The following is a 15,928-nucleotide window of genomic DNA, read 5'->3' on the forward strand; positions in this document are numbered from 1 at the left end:
CCTTTCTTCCAGATAGGGGCTGTTTGGCCGGTTCTTCTGGTTTCTTGATGGAGGGGGAGGAGAAGGCACTTTATTCCTGGGAATCAGGTCACTGCCAATGAAACAAAACAAAGGGCATGGAAAGGGTTACCAGGGAGGAAATTCAGACCTTGATGGATATTGTTGTTGTTGTTGTTGGTGGTGGTGGTGGTGGTGTGTGTGTGTATGTGTTCATATTGTTGTATTATCACACTGTATTACCATGTATCGTTAAGTTTTAGGCTCCACCCCACTCCCTACAACCCAAATTGAGCCAGAGCAGTCAGGGTTAGGGAAATGATTGTGGGCCATAGAATGAGGAAAAGTGCCCAGTGTCCATTGGTCCAACAGAGTCTATTCATCAGCCCTTCTCTACCAATGAGTAGAGAGTTGGGCTGGGTCTATATATAGCCCTCGGGCTCAGAACTGAAGAGCATCTTTAGGATTCTTGGGAACAGAAACCACATAGAGATCAGAATGGGTATGGAAATGTGGTGGCTTATGTAGGATGTAGGTGAAAGAGTGGCCTCTACCATCCATGGCTTCTGCTTAGCTAGGAAAGAATTTGCTTCAGGAGGATCAGTCAGAACCAGGCGGATAGATGGGACAAGGCAAGAGAGACAGAAAATAGTTTCCAGGAGGACAAAACATGAAAATCTCCATATAAGGACTAAGGAGAGTGAAGGTCTAAATCCTGGGAGTTGAGTCAGATAGCTTTGGTATGTAGATGAGGAAGTATTTCACACTAGGTTGGGAAGGGGTGGAACACGAGGCATTCTCCAGAGTTAGGATTCCTGGGTTAGGATGAGATTTCCTAAGAATCACAGGAGAGGAGGAAAGAGTTAGGAAGAAAGTACCCTGCTTACCTGCTGATATTCTGGACTCGTAATTGAGGACTAAAGAATCAAATTCTGGAAGGCTGAAATACCCATCCAGATCCACAGCAAAATAAAACAATTAATATAAAGGTAATACAGTTATTAAAGGTTGAAGGTATCCAAGCAAGAACAGGCTTAGGGTCTTAGAGTTAGTATTAAGGACTAGAATCATCACAACATGTAAACCTGTTACTCTTTGGACTAGAATTAAAACATAAGAATCATTACAACATGTAAATCTGTTACTCTTTTCATCTATAAATTAGAAAACCTTTCCCCTTATGTTCTCCTCTCGTGCTCTAGAACGAATTCTCATTTATATTGGTGTGCTGTTATCAGGGTTCTGGGAAGGGACCTGAAGGAGGGAAATATCAGGAACAAAGTGGAAACAGTCTTGGTGAAAACCTAGAACAGAATCCATCTGGGTTCCAACTTGGCTAGTACAAAAGAGGAGTTTGATAAGATAAACAGGTTCGGGGGAAGGTGGAGGCAGGAATAAGGATTCTGCCATTCCCAAGACACATGGTACTACATCTGCCTTCTGGGCCTAGGTAAAGGGAAAAGCTACCAACCTTTCTTACACATTGGGGTTGTTGAACCTATTCTCATAATTTCTCGATGGAAGGGGAGAGGAAAGTGGACTTTTCTTGGAATCAGGTCACTGCAAATGAAAAAATTAAAAACAGACACAACAGGACATGAGAGGAATTTTCTGGGGAAGAAATCTAGAAATCCTGCCTGATTCTGTGGGGATGGGAATATTTTGTCATGATTATGCAGTTCTCTTTTGAGGACTATAAAAATATACTCTTCAGTACCAATCAACCAACAAGCATTTATTAATAATGGTAACAATAATAGCCAACATTTATAGATAACACTTAAGTACTGAGCACTTTAGCATCAGCTTTGAACTGATTTTTTTGGAGGGAATTACATCATCATTACAGAAATGCCATATCCTGGGTGGCTGGGGGAGGGGATGTTTCTCTTTTAAAAAGTTTTATTGAGGTTTTTTAAAAATAAAATTGATGTTATTCCCCAGTAAACTGATTCCTTTTCACCCTCCCCCCACTCATCCCAAGCCCTCAATTTTATTTTTTTGGAGGGGGAAAGGCAAGGCAATTGGGGTTAAATGACTTGCCCAAGGTTACACAGCTAGTAAGTGTGTTAAGTGTCCGAGACAGTATTTGAACTCAGTTCCTCCCGACTTCAGGGACGGTGCTCTATTCACTGTGCCACCTAGCTGCCCCCACCCCCACAACCCTCTCTTGCAACACAAAAATACAGTTAAGCAAGAACAAAGGGAGGCTTTGCCATGTCTGACTTTTGGGCCTGTGGTGTGGCTCCACTCTTCTGCTATTTCCACATTATTTCCTGACTCCCGCTCCATGTGAACCTTCCCTTGGCTCACAATTTACCAGCTGTAAACTGGGCTGGCCCCTGGATCTGGCATTTCTCAGCCCACTGAATCACTTCTTGGTTTTGACTTTGAGAATGGTACCCCTACTCTGAGCTGTGCATCCCCTTCCCTGGCTTTGTTCTGAGTCCTCACCATCCCCTGGAGTGGATAACTTTCCAACACGTGGTAGATGAAGTCCTGGCTAAGAGTGGATCTGCTAACTGCCTGCTGATCTCTCTAGATTGGCATGAGATCATTATAGAGATCTGCCAGGAGGGATACCAGGCAAGTGAGTTGTTACAGTACTCTTGTATGCTGGCCTGAGCCATTTTTGACTGGCCAGATATATTTATTGACTACGGCTGAAATCTTGGTCCTCCAGGAATTTCTGGAAAAGAATTGACAAAAGTGGTTCATTTGGTTCTCCATCTCTCCTCCAGGGCTCTGGTACGAGTTAGGGTGTGAGGAGGGCTGTAGCTCAGCCACAGTGGCTTGGCTCTTCTTTCTTACTAGCCTTCCAGGACCAGTACCACTGCCCCATATTAGAGCTACTGAGTCAGATGCCTAGGATACCAGTATCTACATAATTGGATCTGAGTGGTGAGGCAAACAATCTGTTCTTAATTTGGGAAGCTGGTAAGTAGAAAATGGTATTCCAGATTAAGTGAGACATATTTGAACTCTGGGTAATATTGATTCAGTTCAACCTGAGGTTACCTTTCATCTATTTTGTGTATGTCTTAAAGGTATATAGTTATTTACAGGTTGTCTCTCCCATTAGGTGAGCTCCTTGAGGGTGGGGACAGTGTTTTTGCCTTTCTTTGTACCCTTTGTGCCTAGCATAGCACCAGGCACATAGTAAGTATTTAATAAATACTTATTTACTGATTGACAGTGCCCCTGTAGTCTTCCGGCATTTATGACCTCACAGTCTATTTAAACAGCCTTCTTTCTCATCTACTTCTGGGGCTCTGCTTAGCAGACTGAATCAGTCAATGTATTCATTCATTATATTGATAGAATGTAGGCTGCTTGAGAGCAAAGAATGTGTCATTCTTTTTTTATATATCCCTAGGGCCTGGCACATAGTAGGACTACATAATAATATAATGTAATGCAATGTAATAATATAATAAAATGTAATATAATATAATGTAACATAACATAATATAACATAACAGTATAAAACAACACATAACATAATATAATATAATTATAATGTAATGCAATGTAATATAACATAACATAAACATAACATGACACATATCATAACACAATATAACATAGATAACATAACATAACAATGGACTGGTGATTTCATTGAGATAGGGAAATACTAGATGAGAAAATTCCCTTTACCAGTGCAGGTTGGTAACTTTGCTGCAAGTGCTGACACATTTAAAAACTTTCCCAGGATCACAGAGCAAGTATATGTCAGAGATGGAAACTGGACCATGTTTTCCTGGTCTAGGGGCCAGTTCCTACCCACTAAGTGATGGCCTCTTTTTGGAACACAGTAGGCCCTTAGTAAATACTGGCCGACTGCTGATTGGCTGACCTGTTTGTCGATCAGAAGAATGCCCATTTGAAGAAGAGGAGTTGGAACTCCTAGGGGCACACAATAGGCTGCTGGGAAGTATGAAAGGTTCTTCCCCCACCCCACAATGTGGAGACTATACTATAGTTGGGAACCTCATATTAGCAAAAAATACCTAGTGGACTCTGGGTTTTGCAGGAATCACAGTTCAATGACCATGCTTTCTGCATAGATGACATGCTTCACTGTGGAGTGGTAAATAGAGTAGTGGACTTGGAGTCAGGAAATCTTGGGTTTGAATACAGCCTCAGTCACTTCCTAGCTATGTGACCCTGGAGAAGTCACTTAGCTTTTGTCTGCCTTAGTTTCCTTATCTGTAAAATGGATATAACAATAGCACCTTTCTGACAGGGTTGTTATGAGAATCATACAAGCTAACAAATGAAGTGCTTTGCAAAACTTCAAAGTGCTATATATGCAAGCAATTAATACTATTAAAATCCCCAAAGGTGTCAGTCAACAACAACAACATAGCTTCTATTGTGGTGGCAGTTGTCCTTTTATAGGCAATCCCACCCTCTAACTTGCCTTGAATATATTTCTCCTGCAAGTTGACCCTGGGTAAGAACCCATTTGAGGTGTGGAAATACTATCATCTTGAGGGACATCTTTGTGATCCATATGAACTCTAAGAATTTAGAGGACTTTGAAGCTCTTCAGAAACTCAACCAGTCTCAGGTCCTCTGCATACTGTTTTTGTTTTTAAATAGGAGATTTAATTCTACCATCTCTTACATCTTAGGGTCACTAGGACCCATAAACCAATATGCAGATTTGCTGCTGTGGAAACCAGAATGTGGACACCTGGTGGATTACTCCCTTAGCTAAAGATAAGCCTAGATAATGGAAGCCGCACAGCTACTCAGTCTTGATTGGATCTGGTGGGCACAGTGCTTGGTCCATCTTAGGTGCTTTATAAATAATCCATTGACTGAGCTTGACAAACTAAAAATTTCTAAGCTGTTTAAAATTCTGCATATTAATTTTAATAAACTAAATAAAATGAAAAAAGTCCTTGTTGATTTTGTGTCCCTTTTTTTAACTGAGATTTTGGGCACTTTTTTTTTCTAGCATAGTCAAAGAATTCATACTGTTGTTTTGATTCTTTCTTTTCTTATTACTCGCGTATGTTTTTTAGCTTTACTGTTTCCCATCTTACCTTCCCTTTAGTTAGGGCCCTGTTTATTTCACACTTTTCTACTGTATTTATTTATCACTTTATATGTAAAAGTTCACTTCTCTAAAGCATGTTCCTCCCCAATTAGAGTACACTAATTGGACACTAAAATAGTATTTCAGGTGAGGTGCTATGTTGTACAATAATAAGAACAGTACTAATTAGCCTTTATAGAGCACTTTATGGTTTGCAAAGTACTTTATATATGTGTGGCTCACTTTATTCTTCATAGTTAAATTTTATTGTTGTAAAGGTTTATTTGTTTACCCAAAACTTGTCCTTCTATGAAAACTCTGGGTTCAACTCCTGGTTGATGCTCACACTCATACCATGCACTGTAATTCCAGTTGCTGATGATTGTTTTTTAAGAATCAGAGGGCGGGGCAGCTAGGTGGCCACGTGAATAGAGCACTAGCCCTCTGTCAGGGGTACCTGAGTTCAAATCTGCTCTCAGACACTTACTAGCTGTGTAACCCTGGGCAAGTTCACTTAACCCAATTACCTCTTTAAAAAAAAAGAAAAAGAATTGGAGGTTGCTTGTAGCTATCACTGTGGAAAAAACGGGGAGCCAATAAGCATTGCTCTAGGGATATCTTATGGGTCGGAGATCAGGAAGACTACCTGAAACCTGTATGTAGATAAGCCCTTTGAGAAGTGGGTCCATTCTTAATCATGCAGTTAGTGATTTCTGCAACTCTAGGATTAACTAATCTTGCTCTGAATCTACCCCTTTGTTTGGTGGGCTCCCTTCCTAGTTTTTTGGAATCATGGAAAGCCAAATACTAGTAATCCTCTACAAATTGGGCTTATACCCAGTGAATGTTCACCTTCTCTGTCCCACACCCAAAGAAGGCTGTGTGGTTTTTGGTAGATCCTGGACTTACACTACTTAATAAGACTAGGTGAGGCGTTCAAGGAGGTAGTATGGTGCCCAAGTCCAAAGCATCTCACTTAGCAGATGGGTTTGAAGGTTAAGTAGGGGCTAGTTCAAAAATAATAAGCTTATTGTCCTGCATTTAGTGCTTATGACCAGTTTAGGATCAGATAAGCACTTTGGTGTCAGTCCATCCATATCGCCTTTAGGTGATGTGTTGGGAGGAGTGTTGGGGATAGGAGGATTACTAGTATTTGGTTTTCCATGAATCCAGAAAACCAGGGGGAAACTAAAGTCCCCAAATTGGAGAACACCAGTTGACCAGATCCAAGGTATCACGTAATATCCATGGTCAGAGGAGAATAAAGAACCACTAACCTCTCTTCCTCACTGGGGTTGTTAGATCTGCTCCTCTGGATTCTTGATGGAGGGGGAGGAGGAGGGGAAGGCATAATTTTTCTGGAAATCAGTTCACTGCAAACAAAACAAAACAAAACAAAAGCAGAAGTTTGCCAATGAAGAAATTCAGGATTTATCCCTAAGAGCTAAGAGAAATGTATTTCTTTGATGATTTACAAATTCATTTAGTCTTTTGAAAATTACATATGCAGCCAGCATAATTCATTCCTAGTTCTGCAGAGCTTTGGTTATCTGGAACCTGTAGTCACTGAGAAAAATGTTGGGGGAATTCCATGCTGAAGCAACATGCTGACAATATTAATTACTGTGGAATAACACCTGCTCTGTCCACTTTGAGGATTATCAACTCTTAACAATTCAAATAGATGCCTTTCTATTCATTTAAATAAGCCCTCAAAGAGCCTGCCTCATCTTTGTTTTTTTTTTTGCCTTTTGGAGGGCAATTGGGTTTAAGTAACTTGCCTAATGTTACACGGATAGTTTGTGTGTGTGTGTGTGTGTGTGTGTGTGTGTGTTAAGTGACTGATGCCATATCAGAACTCATGTTCTCTTGACTCTAGGGCTGGGGCACCACTTAGCCGGCCTTGAGCCTGCCTCATCTTAAAAGATTCCCATAAGAGTTATAAATACTGGAACCAGACGTCACACAATACTCATTTTCTCCTCTTCTCCTCATCTAGCCTTTCTTTATGCCAACCAGAATCAACCATCCCCCACATGATAGCTTTAATAAATTCAGGCGGTCTCATGGTGGTCAGACAAGGAAACTGTGGGCCCATCATATATGTATTTTTCTTTTTAAAATCTTTTTTTCTTATATATTTTGGCTTTATGTCACATTCGTTTCTGAACATCTCTCTACCCCACTCTACCCTACTCTGCCATGAGCCATTCCTTGTGACAAAAATTTAAAAAGAAAAAAAAGGTAGTTTCAACAAACTGGGTCTGATAGTAGTTGCAATATTCTACACTCATCGTCTCCCATCTCTGCAAAGAGAGAAGTGCGGTTTTTCAAGTCTTTTATGGGCTAACCTTGGTCACTGATTACATAGCAATCCATTTCCGTTTTTGTTCTTTCCGCTTATACTGAGGTAGTTATTGTGCACATTATTTTCCTGCTTTTGTTGCTTCACTTTGTCTCAGTTCATGTCTTCTCATGCATCTCTGAATTCTTCATTTGTATTATTTCTTACTGTTTAGTAATAATATTCCATTACATTCACATACTGTAATTTTTTTCAGGTGTGTCACATTTTAATTTTTTATTGGGGGAGAGGCATAGGTAAGTAAGTAGATTGAACCTAGCTCTAGCCTATTCTCCCATTCCTCGGTTCATGACACCTGATCTGGTTCTAAAGCAAATCAGCATTTTCTTTGAGAAGGAGGGGAGGGGGCTGCTAGACCCACCCTGAATCCTCCCCATTGGCATACTTTTGGAAGACTGGGCACATCTAGCTGGGGAATTGATGGGAAAGAATGTTTGACCTTTGCTATCTTTCTCTTGAATTCTGATGTCTCAAAACTTCCTCCTTTCTCTACTCCCTGCATGGTGTCCCTCTCCACCAATAATTCCTTCACTCATAAGTTCTGGTGGCATGTGGCCATTAAATCTGAACATGAATGTAGATGGTGTATACTCAGTCTGCCCAGTGTCCTCAAGTCACCATCTAAGGCTGTTCTTCCATGAGCTAGAATGCCCTTTCAAAGTTGGATCGCCAATATTCCAGGGTGGGCAAGCTTCCAGTAGCAGTCAAGCTTGAAATCTCTACAAGGCACCCACTACATCAATGTTACACAGTTATCTGCCAGAAGGAACTTTCTGAGGTCAATCTCTGAGGTGCTGGGCACTGGTAGGAAGCTGAGAACCTACTAAAAATGTCCATTATGAGGTGCCTCATGTTGTTGCTGACCTTCAGCTGCAGCAAGAGCTGTGATGATGGGGCCATTGTCACATTGTTTTTGATCTGTTTGGCAGCCTGGGGAAAAGCCCAGTTGTTTTCTCCTTGCAGCATGTCCTGTTAGCTATTTCCAGAAGCAACTCTGAACTTTGGAAAATCTTGAAGCAGACCACCAGCTGCTTCTGGAGCTCACAGATGAGGTTAGCATGCCCTACCTTCAGCTCATCCATCTTTGAGAAGTCACTGGAGATACCCTTCCAGGCACTCCTGGACATAGTGGAGTTGGCCTCTACCTTTAGTAACACCTACTTCAAGGCATAGATGAAGTTCTATCTTCATTTTTAATTGAAAATGAAGTAGTGATCTCCCTGAGTGCCTCTTTCTGCTCCTCCAGGGCACCCTGCCTAGAATGCTCACAGAGCTCCGGTGACTCCCCTCCTGCTTAGTCTCTGCTTCCTGTCCCTGGGCAAAGAGGTACTTGGAGCTCATTGCTCAGCCTGGGACTTATGTCCTCTTTCTGACCTTCTGGTTCTCTCTCTCCCACAGATTACTATGATATTTTTCAGGGAGGGTTCCTAATGAGTGGGCCTCTCCTTTGCTTTCAGGTTTTTTCTATTACAAACTTCACTGCTATGAGTATTTTGGGATCATCCTGTCTTTGACCTCCTTAGGGCATGTATCTGGCTTAATCACTTTAAAGCATAATTCTGAATTCTTTTCCAGAATGGTTAGACCAGTTCCTAACTCTATCAGCAGTTTATCATGTGCTTGTCTTCCTGCAGCCCCTCTAGTACTGACTATTTTAATCTTTTGTAGTCTTTGCCAACTTGTTGGGTATAAGGTGGAACCTCAGAAACATTATGGCTGGCATTTCTCTCATTATTAGTGACTTAGGGCAGATATTCATATTATTGTTAATAGTTTGAAAATCTATTGAGGGCTGTTCATATTCTTTAACCACTAGGGGATGGATCTTGGTCCTAAATATTTTTATTAATTACTTGTATATCTGAGACATCAATCCTGTATCAGAGATAATTGATACAAAGATTTTCCCTAGTTGACACTTTTCGTTCTTATCCAAGCTTTACTGACTTTTTCATGGAAAAAATCCCTTCAATTTCATGTCAAAATTATTCTTTTTTTCTGGGCAAGGGGGAAGAAATCTCCTCTGTCCCTTTTTTGTTTAAAAACTCTCCCCCAGTCTGTGAAAGGTACTCATCTGATCATGCCCTTCTGTAATGGTGTGACCTTTTATATTCATGTAGCCATTAGAAACTTGTGCTGCTGGTCTAAATTTAATTTATGCTGAACTGCTTTCTAGTAGTTCTAACTAAGAAGTTCTTTCTTAAGTAATTTATGTTTTAGTATTTATCAAAGTTATTTTTATAGTGTTTCCGATTCTACCTTATGTAGTCTATTCTGTTAATTTATTTTTTATTTTTTAATCAATATCAAAATAGCTGCATTTCTCTAAAAACAAAAACAATCTGTTGCCTGATTTCTAAAGGACCCTGCTTACTTGTAATGGTTAAGCTCTGTAACGGTACTGCTAGTTTTTTTTATTGTAAAATTTTCAGTGGCTCTGTGGCTAGCATGTAAGAGCAGATTATAACCACTAGGTGGCAGGATGTACAAAGTTTTCTACTAAGAACGCTCCATCCTCCTTTGTGGAGGCATTTTACAGAGAGCTTTCTGGCAGAGAATGTGAGAATCAGGGTGACCTCTTAGCCTTGCTGAACTGATTCTTTTACACTGGGTCAGGCTCTGTTTGGAAGCAAGAACAAGCTGGCTCATTAAGACCAAAATTGCCTTTAATGAATTAGCTACATTGGGTCTATTTCTAAGACCCTTATTCATCCTTTGAAGAATTTGGAGGAACAAACCCCTTACCTGCTCCCTCTGTGCTTTTTACACACATATGTAATGTCTGGACATATATATATATATGTGTGTGTGTGTGTGTGTGTGTGTGTGTGTGTATACGTGTGTATATATATATGTGTGTGTGTGTGTGTGTATATATATATATATATATATATATATATTTTATGTAAGAACATGTGCAATTTCTGCCACAGTAGCATAGTAGTTGGTCAAGTGTGCAATGAAGACCAGGGCAGAAATATTCAATGTGATGTTGAATTTAATTTAACTGACTATCATTGAACTGAAGGGTAGCGAACTCCATAAGGCTGCCCTCAATACATCAGAATACTGGTCCAAAATAAGGAGCAAAGTATAATAGCTCATGGCACCCAGTGGAAAGAAACCTGTGCAGAATACTCATTGGTAGTCACATGACAAATTAAACATTCCAAAGAAGAGGTGGTAGATGTCTGAGGGGGTGATTTATCCTATCAAGAGATGCTAGGTGGGTCATGGAGTAAGAGAATGAATAGCAGGTGCTCTAATTTATAGACCATGACACAAAGAACCACAGATGGCTGACCAGGAGGCCAAAAAGTTGGTGGGATGAATCAGTAATGTGGCTGTTTGGGTAGAAATGTAAATGGTAGTGAGCATGATGATGTGAGATCATTCATTCTTGGTCCCAGTGTGGGTGTACTCTCACTGTAATGAGTGCTGGAAGGAAGGGGGGAAGAAGGAAAGGCAGAGAACCTTCAAGATTGCAGATCTAAAATTCAAGGTCAAGGGTAGTTAGAGCAAGGCCCAGTAGAATACCTTAGGAGAGAAAAATGACAAAAGGAAGTATTCGTTGGGGGAGAGCAAGACCTCTACAATTGAAAAGGAGGCTGGAAAACATATCCGCCACCAGCTCTGTGATAAGAACAAGCCTGGACAAGCCATTTAACATCTCTGGACCTCAGTGCCTTAAACATAAAATGAGAAGGTCGGACTAGATGACCTCTAAAGTCTAAGTGTATACACTTAGCTATGAGCTTCAGAGACCACATAATCAAATTTTCACTGCATGAAATCTTGCTATAGGCAGCCAGGGGTATGCAGAGTCCCAGAATTGCTCAGTTGCTAAGCACCACCACTTAACCCCCATTACCATGCACACACAGTCAACACTAGAATGAATGATCTCACATCCTCATACTCACTACCATTTAAATTTCTGCCCAAACAGCCACAGGACTGACTCATCCCACCAACTTTTTGGTCTCCTGGTCAGTCATTTGTGGTTCTTTGGGTTCCAGTCTGTAAACTAAAGCACTTATTGTTCTCCATACTTACTCCATGACCCAGAGAGCATCTCTTGATAGGATAAATTGCAGCTTATGGAGTTCAATTCACTCTTACATTGAACATTTCTGCCCTATTCTTCATTGGGAACTTTATCCACTGTTGTACCGATGTGGCTTTGCAAGTTCTGACCCATTTTCTGTTCATGACATTGTCATCAACATTGATGACTTGAGGTAGTTCTATTTGATATCCAGTTTGGCATGGTGGCAAGAGCACTGTGTTTGGCCATCCCAGGAACCTTGGCTCTTCTAATTGCTATGCCTTTATGCCTTTGGGGAAAATCACGCCACCTCTCAGCCTCAGCTCCTCACATGAGGAAGCTGACTTTATGGTCTTTAAGCTTCCTCCTAGCTCTGAATCCTTATGAACCTATGGATTATTTCAGTCTTTTACCTGAACCATGCTTTGTGGTTACTGAAAATCCATATGGCTTCAAAAAGTTTCATTTCTAGGTCTACCGGCCTGGATAACCCCCTGCAGATGCTACAGCTTTTCTTGGAATCCTGGGAGGATATTTGGAAACAAAACAATCATCCACAAAAAGCAAATTTGTGATTTTCACTATCGGTCTTGATTTACTTTTACAATCCAGGTCTCAGATTGCCACTGTCCAAATAGTTTTTGGGGAGATTGTATCTTTTTGTGAAACTCTTTTGGGGATACCCATCTGGCACAAGTCTAAGAACTGTCTGATTCCAGTTTATACTCAGAGCTTTTCTACTCGAGGATGTTGACGTACCCTGGATTTACTTTTTCTGTTATGCAATGCAGTACTGATATTTTGACCAAGTTGAATTCTGTTTCATACTTTATAAATGCACAGACTGCAAAGACTTAAAATTCTCTGCATTTTTCTCAAGGTTGCCAGACTTCATATGTGTAATCAGTAGTTGTAAAGTAGAGCTGGCATGAAAGGCGGCCTTGTTTGGGACCTATGGAATCCTCTAGGTCTGTCCCAATGAGGGGGTGTATGATGTGAGTGAAAAACTTACATTATGCTAGCTAAACAACTTCTAATTCGACTTTAAAATTACTTAAGACCCAACATTCACATTTCAATGTGGTAACTTTTGTCATCCCTAAATTTTCAATCATATTTTGGATGGGGCAGAGGGACCACCTATCCATCCATTCTCACTCTGCCTCTGTCCATTTCTATCTCTCTGTCTATCTCTCTCTGTCTCTCCAAGTCTTTTTATCACTGTCTGGGAAGTGGAAAGTACTTCTGAGTACTACAGGATGAAAAAGCAAAGAGTACACCCATCCATAACTGGTGGGCTTCCTAGTAGCTGGGCCATATTATATAATAGTGGAGGGACATGCTGCACCTAAGAATGGAACTTAGAGTGATGACTGGGGAAAATTCTGCCTTCCTAGTTGGGTTAGATTATGCTGAAGACATTGAGGTAGAGGGGAGGACAGCTTGTCAAGACATTGAGAACAGGCTAAAGTATCAGCCAGAATAGCAAGAGGTACTTGGTGCCAATGGAGTGGGAAGAAGAAAGGCCTTTGCATTTCTCAATAATAATAGCTAGCATTCATCTCATGCTTTGCAGTTTGTAAAGCGCTTTATAAATATTTTCTCTTTTTGTCCTCACAACCAGCCTGGGAGGTAGGTGCTTATTATTACCCCCACTTCATAGTTGAGGAAATTGTGACAGACAGGTTAAGTGACTTGCCCAGAGTCACATAGCTAGTAAGTATATGAGGCTGGATTAGTGCTCAGGTCTTCCTAACACCCCATCCAGGGAGCTGTCTATTGCACCTGTAGTTGCCTCCTTTATTTGAAAGGTCTAGGGAAATGGCTAACTGTGCAAGGTCAACGTTTACTACCATATGTAATCCGTATTTCACATTTTCACCGAGAAATCTCAGGCCTTGTCCCACATGCTTCCAAAATATAGCCCTTGACATTTGAGGCCTCAGGCTGACCCATATGGAAGCTCTGGTTGTACCAATAGGGAGGTTAGGAAGATGGCAACAGTTGTGGATATAAGATTGGGTGGGTCTGAGGGTCAAGGACTATTGTGTCACTGACAACATGACTACCATAAAGAAAGGAAATGGTCACTTTCTAGACCTAGCTTATAGAATATGGGCTATAGGGAAATAAAACTATTTCTATTTTGAAGTCCTCCTGGGATCTTTGGGAAAAGAAGATGTCTCTCTTCTATTCTGATATTATGGGAACTTACCCAAGTTTTAGTGAAAGCCTTGCTAAGGACGAGGAGTGCATTTTAGCTGCCCATTAAGACACCTGTCCAGGCTGCATGCCAACCATTTGTTGGTCACCCAACACCAAGTCACACCTTCCTAGGTTTTTTTTTTTTTTTGGTATGAGGGTAGCTTATGCAAGAAGAGCACATCTCCTTTATCCATTTTTTTCCCCCCAAACATTGACGGACTTTATTGTAGGGGGGTAGGAGTCTCCTCTGGGACCCCACCTTTTAAATAAAAAAGTGCATAGAAAAGAAGGGATTTAGGAGCTTTTGTACAATATATCTACATCCTGGACCCTGCAGGCAGGTGGTGATTGGAAGATCGAAGGCAGGGCTTCCTGGGGCCGCGTGAGGAGGTTGGGGACGGGAGGTGGTTTGTGGGTGGGGTCTCCTCAGGGCCAGGCCAGGGGCCCACAGCTTGGGCTGCGGGGTCAGTTGAGGAAGCGGCGGCAGCGCTTGCCCCATAGTTGCAGGGCAGCTTGCTGCTGGCGTCCTCGATGGGGGACTTATAGTGGTAGGGGAGCTCCTCCCCGCGGAGGATGCGGCGCAGAGCGAAGATGATGACCTGTTTCTGGCTCTCCACGTGGATCACCCGCGAGCAGAGTCGGGCTCACACGAGTGAGCTCCCGTGCATGGTGGAGTCCACCACATCAAAGTCGTCCATGCGGAACATGGAGCACTCGATGCCCTTCCCGTCGTAGCACTTCTCCCGCTTGTCCGTGAGCAGCGAGCGGATGACGATGCCCGAATACTCGATGAACATCTCCCCGGCATCAATGCTGCGTTTACAGAACAAGCCGCTGCCGTGGGTGGCCGACCTGTAGACCCCCACAGCCTCTGTGGACGTCTTCTTAAGGTGACGGAAGCGCATGGCCATGGGCAACTCCAAGCTGGTGGCCCGCCTGCTGGCCCTGAGCTGCACCTTCTCCTATTCGTCGTCGCAGGCAGCCCCTCGCGCAGCACTCGATGCCGGGATACCGGGAGGTTGAACACATCGAAAGTGCATTTCTGGAGCGAGACTTCTGGCGGGGCGGCACCGTGGGGGGTCAGGGGAGTCTCTTCCTGCCCCTCCCCCTGCTGGTGGTATCGGAACTTGTAGTGGTGGCAGCTACTCAGCCAGGAAGATCACAGCATCTCGCTGGATCCCCAGGAGCCGTGCCCAGCTCATCCCTGGGGGGGAGGAGCCGAGGGTTGGAGGCGTCACCAGGTGCTCCCTTCGCCCCCTTTACCTTGCCCCAGTAACTAAGCAGACTCCTTCACCCTGTCCCCTGTTGTTCTCTAGTTGACTCCTCAGCAATCATGTGCCACGTCGTCCCACCCAGACCCCAGCTCACCAATGAAAGAGAGGTGTCTGAGCCGGGCATGCGGTCCGCCACGCCCCCTCCAGGCTCTCGGCTTCCACACTGAAGCCAATTTCACTGCCGGGCCCCTGGTTCTCCTTGCCTTCAGCGGACGGCAGCTTGTACTCTGAACTGGATGCCTCACCTGAGTGGTGGTGCCACTGGGGCTCAAGCAGCAGGTCCGGGGGTGGGGCCATCAGAGACCTTGGGGAAGCCACAGTCCGGCAGTGGTAGCAATGGGGACCTATCAGGAAGGGTCGTAGGACTTTCTCTCCCACTAGGTTCCCCAGGAGCATCCAGGTCAAGGACTCCCCGTACAGTGGGTGTTTTCATCCGCACTCTGCTCAATCCACTGCCCAAGACCCCCACTGATTTGGGGGTACTCTCGGGGGACTCCCCCCATCCCGCCGGGGGGCCTTGTTTGGGGACGGTGCTGAGGGGCTTCGGCCAGCGAAGATCAACACCCTCCTAACTCTAATGTCTGGGAGGGGGGATGGCCAGGGGGGCCCACTGCTGTCAGCAATGGGGGAGGTGGAGGTGCGGGGCGCACCACCCCCACCACAGGCAGCATACTCAGCAAGAGCCCAGGTATGAGACCCCAGGCTGGGGTGGCAGTAGGAGGGGTTGGTGGAGGCCGTTTTGGCAGAGGTGGGGCTGGCTCACTCTCCCCTGCCATTTTCACCAACACCTGCCCCAGTTAACAAGAATGATCTTGGAGGCAGCAGTTTTGGGGGATTCAGCGGCAGGACTGAGGCTTAGCCCACGAACTCCAGGAGTCCCAGGAAGCCAGACAAACGTCCGGGGGGGGGGGGTCAGGTGGGGGGGGGAAAGGGGGGGGGGGGGGGCGGCTGCCATTAGCCAGTGAAGGGGGTGGTGGTGGTGGGGTCTT

General features: G+C 43.5%; 1 pseudogene; it reads right to left on the reverse strand.

Moving 5' to 3' along the window:
• Positions 1-14,130: 14,130 nt before the first annotated feature.
• The window catches only part of LOC138150234 (histone-lysine N-methyltransferase 2B-like), a 99,262-nt pseudogene continuing 97,464 nt past the window's right edge, over positions 14,131-15,928 (reverse strand).

This window comes from Petaurus breviceps, unplaced genomic scaffold (genome assembly GCF_028583685.1).
Source record: "Petaurus breviceps papuanus isolate PSGF00001 unplaced genomic scaffold, PetGlider_PUasm1.0 90865, whole genome shotgun sequence".
Taxonomy (NCBI): Eukaryota; Metazoa; Chordata; class Mammalia; order Diprotodontia; family Petauridae; genus Petaurus; species Petaurus breviceps.